The following is an 8607-nucleotide window of genomic DNA, read 5'->3' as shown; positions in this document are numbered from 1 at the left end:
GGAGCCGATACCAAGGGCTCAAGTAGAAAGCAAATGTTTTGAGAATGATGATGGCAACAAATGGACAAATGTGCTTGACACAATGGATGTATATATGGATTATGATAAGAGTTGTACAAGTCCCCAGTAAAATGATTTTTTTAAATTAAAAGTTTAGAAAATGATAATGGAAACATATGTCAAGTAGCCTTGATACAATTGATGTATGGATTTTGTAAGTGCTGTAAGAGTCCCCAATAAAATGAACTTGAAAAAAAAAGTGGAATTATATGTTCAATTTTTAATGACAAAAACAAGATTATATCTAGACTTGACGGACCTCCTCTAAGAGGGTAAGTCCAACGGCACAATGTCATAGACCTTTTAAAACAAAGACTCACAAAGTGAAGTCACTGCTTCTCAGTATACACCACCGCCCTCCATATAGATCGACAGACTTGAGAAGGTGGTGCTTGAATCTCTCTAACCTTTCCCAGAAGAATCCTGTGCTCCTGACATACACCACACCAAACGGCAGTCTGGGCATTGCCAAGAAACCAAATCTTGTTCAACCCTTCTTTGAGTTTGAGGAACGAAATGCAGTCAGAAGAGGCAAGATCAAGGCTGTGTGGTGGATGAATAAAGGTTTTCAACAGAAGTTTTGCTACAATCAAAGAACAAGGAGGTGCGTTATTAATGACAAAACAAATAAAACACGAGTGTAACTTCTTGAACTTTTTCTGACTGAGATGTAGTTTCATTTTCTCAAACGTTCTTCCTAATAAGTCCCCATGTTTTATCCTTTGAGAAAATTGGCCAAGATTTTGGGACTATGAGAAAAACAAACAAACAAACAAACAAACAAACAAACAAACAAACAAACAAAACAAGTTGCCATGACCTTTCCAGTTGACTTTTCTGCCTTGAATAGAGCTAGCCCACCCGATCCCTTGGGAAGCATTATTTGGACCGGCTCTCTCTTTGGAAGGCACTCTAATGAGCCTAAGACCTGTGCATCACTGAGAGAACTTGTCTCCGCCATCCACTGATCTCAGATGATGCTTTCCTAGGAGGAGCCAACCTGTGCACTAAGAAATGGAACCCAAATAGCAACACTTTTTTGACTTACTCTCATATTCGAGGTGTGCCTGACCCTAGCCACAGTGTTTTCAATTGCCTCCTACATAAGTGATGGCTGGACAGTGGATAAGGAAGACACATTTGAATATGGAAAGCACTGAAGACTCACGGAAGGACAAACAGATCTATCTTGGAGCACGTACAACCAGCAGTCTCCTTAGCAGTGAAGATGCTGAGACGTCATCTCATGTACTTTGCACATTTTGTCCGGAGCGGCCAGTCCCTGGAAAAGGACATCGTGCTTGGGAGAGCAGGGGCAAAAAGGAGCAAGCCCTTCAAGGAGATGAACTGATCCAATGGCTGCAGCAATGGACGCAAGCATAACACTCAAGGCCCAGGAACAGACAGCGTCTTAGTCTGCTGTGAGTGGCATCACCATGAGAAGGAGCTGCTCTAAGGTCCCTAACGACAGCAGCACTGACACAGCATCCAGTTCTATTCAGGAAAACCTTCTGGGGGTGGGGATGGGGTGGGGGGGAGGGGTGGAGACCAGGCCCAAATATTCTTAAACAAGAAAAGCATTGACATTTTTTTTTAAATTTCAAGCCACATTTAATATCATGAGCACAATACAAAATGCCCCAATACAATGAAGGAACACATCCCCCACTACCACCACCGGTGTGTGTGTGTGTGTGTGTGTGTGTGTGTGTGTGTGTGTTTTGACGGCTCATCACAGCCAATATCTTTATACAATCTAGTGATGAAATGAATGTTCATAATGCTTTGAACAATTCAAACCTGAGTTTGACAACCACACCTCCATGTTTGTACAGTCCTTGGGAAGTTTGTCTACAGCATTAGAGATCATTCAGAGAACACACCATTGATTAAAAGCATGACTTAAGGCTCGATCGAGTAACAGAGCCCCTAACAAAATGGTCCGTGTAGGAACTACTTGTACTGACATCTGTCAGTTGATTCTCTTGACTACTGAAAGGTGGTTCTTAGCAAATAAACCCTTGCAAGACAAAACGACCTCATTGCAGTTCTGACCAGAAGTCCAACAACAAATCATAAAGTCCACAGTCTTATTGGCAAAAGTAATATGCAGTGTCTCAAGGTCACTGTGCTCAAGGTTAAGAATCATGCATATTCCATTTTTCTATGTTACTGGAATTTTCCATGTCCAATTCATGATTTAAAATCTGTAGGTTTTCATTCTTCCAAACTGTCTGGAGACACCGTGTGCCCCAGACTCAAGACTTCTGCTTCTCCCTCTATTTTCTTCAAACAGAAACATGTCTCTCAAGTGTCTACAATTCCTAGAAGGGGAATTTTTCAGAGGCAGCCACTTCTTCGGAACAGTCTGATGACATCAGGCCTCTGAGCAAGGGGAGGGGAAGAGAGAAAAACTGAAATACAAGGTTCATCTGGTAAGTTTTACATTAACCATTACAAGCTGGACAATATAAGAATGTGGCTTTTTGGCTCAAAAAGTCTGAGTCTTGGTGTGGAACGAGTACTTGGCTGTCCCACCACAGCTTTCTCGCAGTGGGACTGTCAGGGTAGTCTTGACTGGGGAGTATGATTGGTGAACTTCCAGACACTCAGTTCATTTTGGGCTTCTTCCAGTTTGTGTTTGGTCTGTTCCAGTTCACCTTTCAGTTTTAGGAAAAACAAGTGGATTGCTGGGTCCACCATGGTCTATCTCTGTTGGGCAGCGCTAGGCTGCTGAACTTGCTTGAGGTACTGGAGTTGGGCAGTCCACTCTTGCATCTCTTGTTCCTTGGTTGCTAGTCTCATTACAAGGACGTTCTCCCTTCGGGCGGACTCTTGCTGTTGCTGCTTTAGTTTTTCTTCAGATTCCCTTAAGCCAGTGACATCATTAGAGTTAAGATCTGCGCACTTGCCCTCCAAACCTTGCACATGTGCTTCAGCCTGCTTCCATCTTAGAATCAATTCATCTCGTGCTACAACCTTGAAATCTGTTTCACTCAGTCGAACCTTTTTGGGAAGAGGTTCTTCGTTGGTCATCTTGAATCTCCGCAGACGGCCTGCTACCAGTCGCACCCCGGCGGCCGGGCCCCGCCGCTCCTCAGCATGGACTTTTAACATCAAGGCATTTACTTGTAATTATTCTTGTTTGAGAAAAGTCGCTTTCCACATCTAGCAACCTGTAAAAGAAGCCACTTACATCGTTAACCCCTTCGTTAACACCCAAGAAACATTTTGGGAACAAAACATATTGAGCTATGACAGAACTGAGTTATGAAGATAGAAAATAAAGGGGTGACAAATCTGACTCTGAGGGTCCAGTTAATTAGGAATAAAGATGGTCTTCTAGAATTAGTGAGATGAAAGGATAGGTTTCTCTTCCTTATCTCCCTCCCTCTCTCGTTTTCCCTCCACTCTGGATTTTTGCATTCCTTCCTTCATTTGTATTCAGCCAATCACTAATGAATCATGAATCAAACAGACCACAGTTACTTGTTGAAGGCATTTGTTTTTCATTAAAAAGTCAATTAAGTAATTTGTTGTTCTAAAAGGCAAAGTGTTTGTAATGGATAAAACCATTCCAAGTTTTTCACTAGCGAAAGCCTGTTGGTCTAAGTACTCATCCCAGCAGAACACTTAACCCAGGGATGGAACAAAGTCCAGTGACACTTATAATAAACTTGACCTAGATGTATTTGTACCCTGTTCATTCTCATCTTAGTATGCATCTGACAAGCCCTCATTCTCAAAACTTGGCACCCAAATTGTTTCTCATAATTCTCTGATTGTGTTACCTGTCTCTTATCCTCCCTCTTGCTCCCTGTGAGTGCATTCCTGAAAATTGGCTGTAGCCAGGCCCTTCCTCCCATCACATATTTACCAGTTATATAGTCTCTGATCCGTTACTCTCTATGGACAAGATATTTATGCTCAAGGTTGGTATCAGGGTGTTTTTTAAAAATAGTTTTGTTCACATATATTTCACATGTCATACAATTTAATCGTTCAAACATATTAAGAAGAGTTATGCAAAAATCATCACAATCACTTTCAGAACATTTTTTTTCTCATACGCATTGTTCTTAGTTCTCCATCTCCTCCCATTGTCTCCTTCCATGCTCCTAGGTAATTATTAATCCTAACAAGGATTCTATAGATTTACTGGATTTCATATACAGAAAATCTAAAACAAGCAACAACAATGAGTAGCCAAAACACAGAAAAACTTTCATTGAAAAGAAATCAGAGGATATTTAAAACCAAAAGAACTTCAAAATGGAACAAAAGGAAGATTAATGATAATGTATAATATTTTAATGGTTTAACCTAAGTATATCTATTTTATATATTTAACCTATTATAAACTTTATAATGCTCTTTGTCTGATAGTAAGGCTATCATGTCCCCAGAATAGTCTGCAGATGGTTCATCTGAGGCTTACTGGGGACTACATGGGGGCCCAGCATACGGATTTTGGGCTTTTATTGTCACCTCTATGCTTCTGCAAAGTGGGTGCTCAGAACTTAAGCTCAGATACCACTCCCATCTTCAGATTTGTATTTCATTATTTATAATCCTTGGATGACACATGCTGGTGCACTTCTTCCACGTGGACTTAGTTGAGAGTTCATTTATATGAAAGCTTGTTTGAAGACAAGTCTTTGAGACTACACATACTATTCTTTCTGATAGCTCGGCATCATTTGGTTTCTTCACCACGCTTTGCTATAGCACCTATAGCTTTCATGATTTCCATACGCAGAAGAATGAAACAGGACCTGATCATGTGGTGCGCAATGCACAAACACAAACTCGAGGTCTATTAGAGACCTAAATGTAAACTCCAGAGCTATAAGTATCATCAATGAAAAAATCAGGACAAACGGAAGGGCTCTTTTTGCAGGGCGTACACGGACTATCAACATAAAGGAAGCACACACAATGGAAGATTAAATAGATGAGTGGGACCTATTAAAAATAAAACATTCATGCACATTAACAGACTACATTTAAAAAGTAAAGCAAAAGCCCACTGATTGGGAAAACTATTTTTTTAGTAATGACACAACGGTCAAGGGATGAATTACTAAAATGTGTAGAATTCTGTCACACAACAAGAAGAGAAGCACATAATCCAATTAAAAGGTGGACAGAGGACATGAATAGAATAGTTCACAAGAGATGACACTTGGATGGCTCACAAACATATGAGGAAATGATCAGAATCACTAGCTATCCGGGAGCTGCAAATAAAAAACAATAAGCTACCACCTGACATTCACAATCATCGCCAATTTAAAAACAAACAACAGAAAACAACAAATGCTGGAGAGGGTTTGGAGAGATTGGAGCTCTTATACACTGCTGGTGGGTTTGTAAATATGTACAACCATTATGGAAAGTTATATGGTGCTACCGAAAACAAATGGCAATAGAAATGCTGCATTACCAGCAATACCTTTGCTGAGCTTATACACCACAGAATTAAGAAACAGAAAAAGAACAAGCATATGTTTTCTCATGTTCATTGTAGCACAGATCACAATAGCAAGAAGCTGGAAATAGCCCAAGTGCCCATCAGGAGAACAATTGATAAAAGCCCCTCTGGTATGCAATAATGAAATATTATGCATACCTGAAAAAAAAACCAATAAAACCATGAAACATCTCATGACACGGATGGACCTGTTTAACCATTTTGCTGACTGAAATTAGTTCTTCAGAAAGGACAAATATTGTATGAGTCCACTATTATAAGCATAAACACCAAGAAAAAAGTAGGCTTCTTCTTTCAAGGCATGCAATCTTCTAACCCAGTCTCCCAAACAATGAGATAGAGAGTGCCCATCAATCATATATCACCCCCTTTATGTGGACATCTTAAAATCACTTCCACAGAGAAACACTCATGAGGTAGTTACTTTATTATGGGCAGAGGGATAAATGGCTTGGTGAGCCTCATCTTTCTAGTTCTCTGGTCTCTTGCTTTGTGATGGTCAGACCAGGGCACAGCTGCCTTAGCCACTTCCCTGCTTTAGCTGTCAAGGCTCACTTCCTGCAAGACATTCCTGAGAAAAAGCCACATGGACCTACCTCGATGCAGCCCTGGGTGCTGGAGCACCTGTGTGGAGACCTGTGCCAGCGCTGAAATGCTTACACATTCAATGACTCGGCTTTCCTCCTGCAGTCGGCATTATTGCATCTGTCTTGTGAGATGGAGGAGGACTTTGTGGATGTGTTGGACATATGGGTTAAGTGGGTTAGTGTTGGACTTGTGGGCTCGGGCAGCACGGGGTTGGGATGTTTTCTTGATGCACACTTACCCTTTATATAAAATACTCTCATATACATGAGTTTCTGTGGATTTGTTTCTCTAAAGTACCCAGGCTAACACAACTCACCTTATCTTGGGTCAGTTATTTAAGATGGGGGGAGAGAGAAGACTTTCAGTTGCTACCATACAACACCGTGCAAAGGTCAACCCAAATCAACAGACCTCCTACAAGAGTGATAAGCAAACCTTACTGGAATTTCAAGTCAAGATGGGGGGCAGGGTAAATTCCCTGGAGAAGGCGATTATATAACTGTTGGTGGAGAAACATGGTGAAGCAAGCTCTAACTGAAGAAAATGCTTTACCACACTTACATAGAACCCAAGGGGAGCCTATGTCCAGTACTGTGTTCCTAATGGGTCATTTTTGACTCGCTTCTATCTAGCTCTTGGTGACCAAGGCCATGTGCTGTAAATTACTGGGACATTAGACTCTGTTCTTTCAAGGCACACAACATCCTTCATTGGCCACAGCCGAAGAATCTGATGTGGAAACCCCACTAAGGGAACTGGGCATTTCCTCGAATTCCCCGGTAGCAGAGTTAAGGAACTGACATTCTCCGTTGGACTTAAGGTTGAAATGTCCTAATGTGAAAATAAGCAGATTGTTCTTTCAAGGTTATGGAATTGGTGGACATTAGACTTTGGTTTGGATCAGTTGCTTTGAGGATGACCAAAAAATGGTCTGGGGTTACTATATGTTTCTTATTTCAATGCCATCCTTGCTTTCTTTAGACATGTATTAGTTGCGTAAGCATGGTTCCACCTTTGTGAAAATTTTGCCCTAACATGAAACCTAATGTTTATGTAAATAGTGTCCAGTCACTTAAAGAGTTTAATCTGTACAAGTTAATAATTCATGTATTAAGGTCTGAAGCCGGCCTATACTCATATGATTTCCTCTTCTCAACAGTGTTTTCAATTCTATAACATGGGCTAAATTAATAACACTATCAATAGTGTTATTATTTATCAACACTATCAATCTCATGACCCAAAGGGATGATTTATAATGTTCTCTGTCATAAAATGGTAATGATGTCTCTAAAGTGAGCCAGAGACATATATAACCCATTCATATAACCCATACAGCTATGAATGGATTGGGAACTTGAACTTAATTCTACTCTTAATCTGAGAACCATTAGTTCTTATGACATCATCCTATTCGATACCATCATGAAGATATCAGGTTTTTAAAATACCACCTCAATGGAAGAAAATACAGGTTCAAATAGGATCCAATGTGTAGTAGATTGAATACTAGCCTATTTCTGAAATCTTTCCTCATATTTATTTTATTTTCTGTGTAATATACTCTTCTTTTTCCCCTCTTTAAGACCTCCCTCTCCACTAGCAAGGAGAGCTAGTGTTATGTTCTGAAATGCCTATGGAATGGAGAGGAGATGGCGCACACATTTCTGTATTTGTGGTGTGAAGCAGAACTTCAGGACTCTTTCCTGACTATATGCAGTGTTCACGAGCCCTGGGTCATGCCAGCTGCGCTGAAATCACCGAATGAAATGAGAAAAGTGCTAAGTGGAATTGGGAAGTATAAGCAACAGGAAGTACACTCCCCTGGCATACTACATGGTGATATCACTGGTATCCATATGAAAATACGATCTTCTAAAAACAGGACACACACACATGTACTCACTCACACACTACAGGTCTTCTCTTATACTATGTGAATATGGGGGCTCGAGAATTCATGCACTGATTAAAGGCCATCATATATCTCCAATTCAATGGCTACAATGTTCTTACTTTTATGGAAAGTAAGCGACAGTTTAGTGATAACCTAGTTTGAAGATATCTTCAAATCTTAGGCATGCAAATTATTGTTTTAAATGATAACATGTGATTTCCGAGGATCACGTATTTTCCCCAGGCTAGCTAAGACGCAGTACTAGTCTGTCAGTTTGCTGTCGTGTGGTGACTTGCCTGCTGCTGTGCTGCTGGAAGCTATGCCACTGGTATTCCAAATTCCAACAGGGTCACCCATGCTGGGCATATTTCAGTCAAAGTGCCAGAATGAGGATCAACTAGGAAAAAGGTCCTGGTGGTCTGCTTCTTTAAAAAATGGCTAGTGAAACCATAAAAACACCAGAGATCTTCCAGTATGGATGCTGAGCGCTTCATCTAGTCCAGCTTCTCAGATTGTTCCACAAAACAATTGGGTGAGTGTGGTAGGAAGGTTTATTGTGCCAACCTGG

The 8607-nt window shown here is 40.7% G+C and overlaps 1 protein-coding gene and 1 pseudogene across 2 annotated transcripts in view; both read right to left on the bottom strand.

Moving 5' to 3' along the window:
- PDE4D (phosphodiesterase 4D) overlaps window positions 1–8607 on the bottom strand; it is an 893429-nt gene that overhangs the window by 364021 nt on the left and 520801 nt on the right. The gene's annotated exons all lie outside the window — the stretch shown is intronic.
- The window catches only part of LOC101641721, a 57326-nt pseudogene continuing 50391 nt past the window's right edge, over window positions 1673–8607 (bottom strand).

Source organism: Echinops telfairi, unplaced genomic scaffold (genome assembly GCF_000313985.2).
Source record: "Echinops telfairi isolate 266 unplaced genomic scaffold, ASM31398v2 ScPeMD7_7469;HRSCAF=8507_1, whole genome shotgun sequence".
In the NCBI taxonomy this organism is placed as follows: domain Eukaryota; kingdom Metazoa; phylum Chordata; class Mammalia; order Afrosoricida; family Tenrecidae; genus Echinops; species Echinops telfairi.
This window is presented reverse-complemented; position numbering and strand designations above follow the sequence as displayed.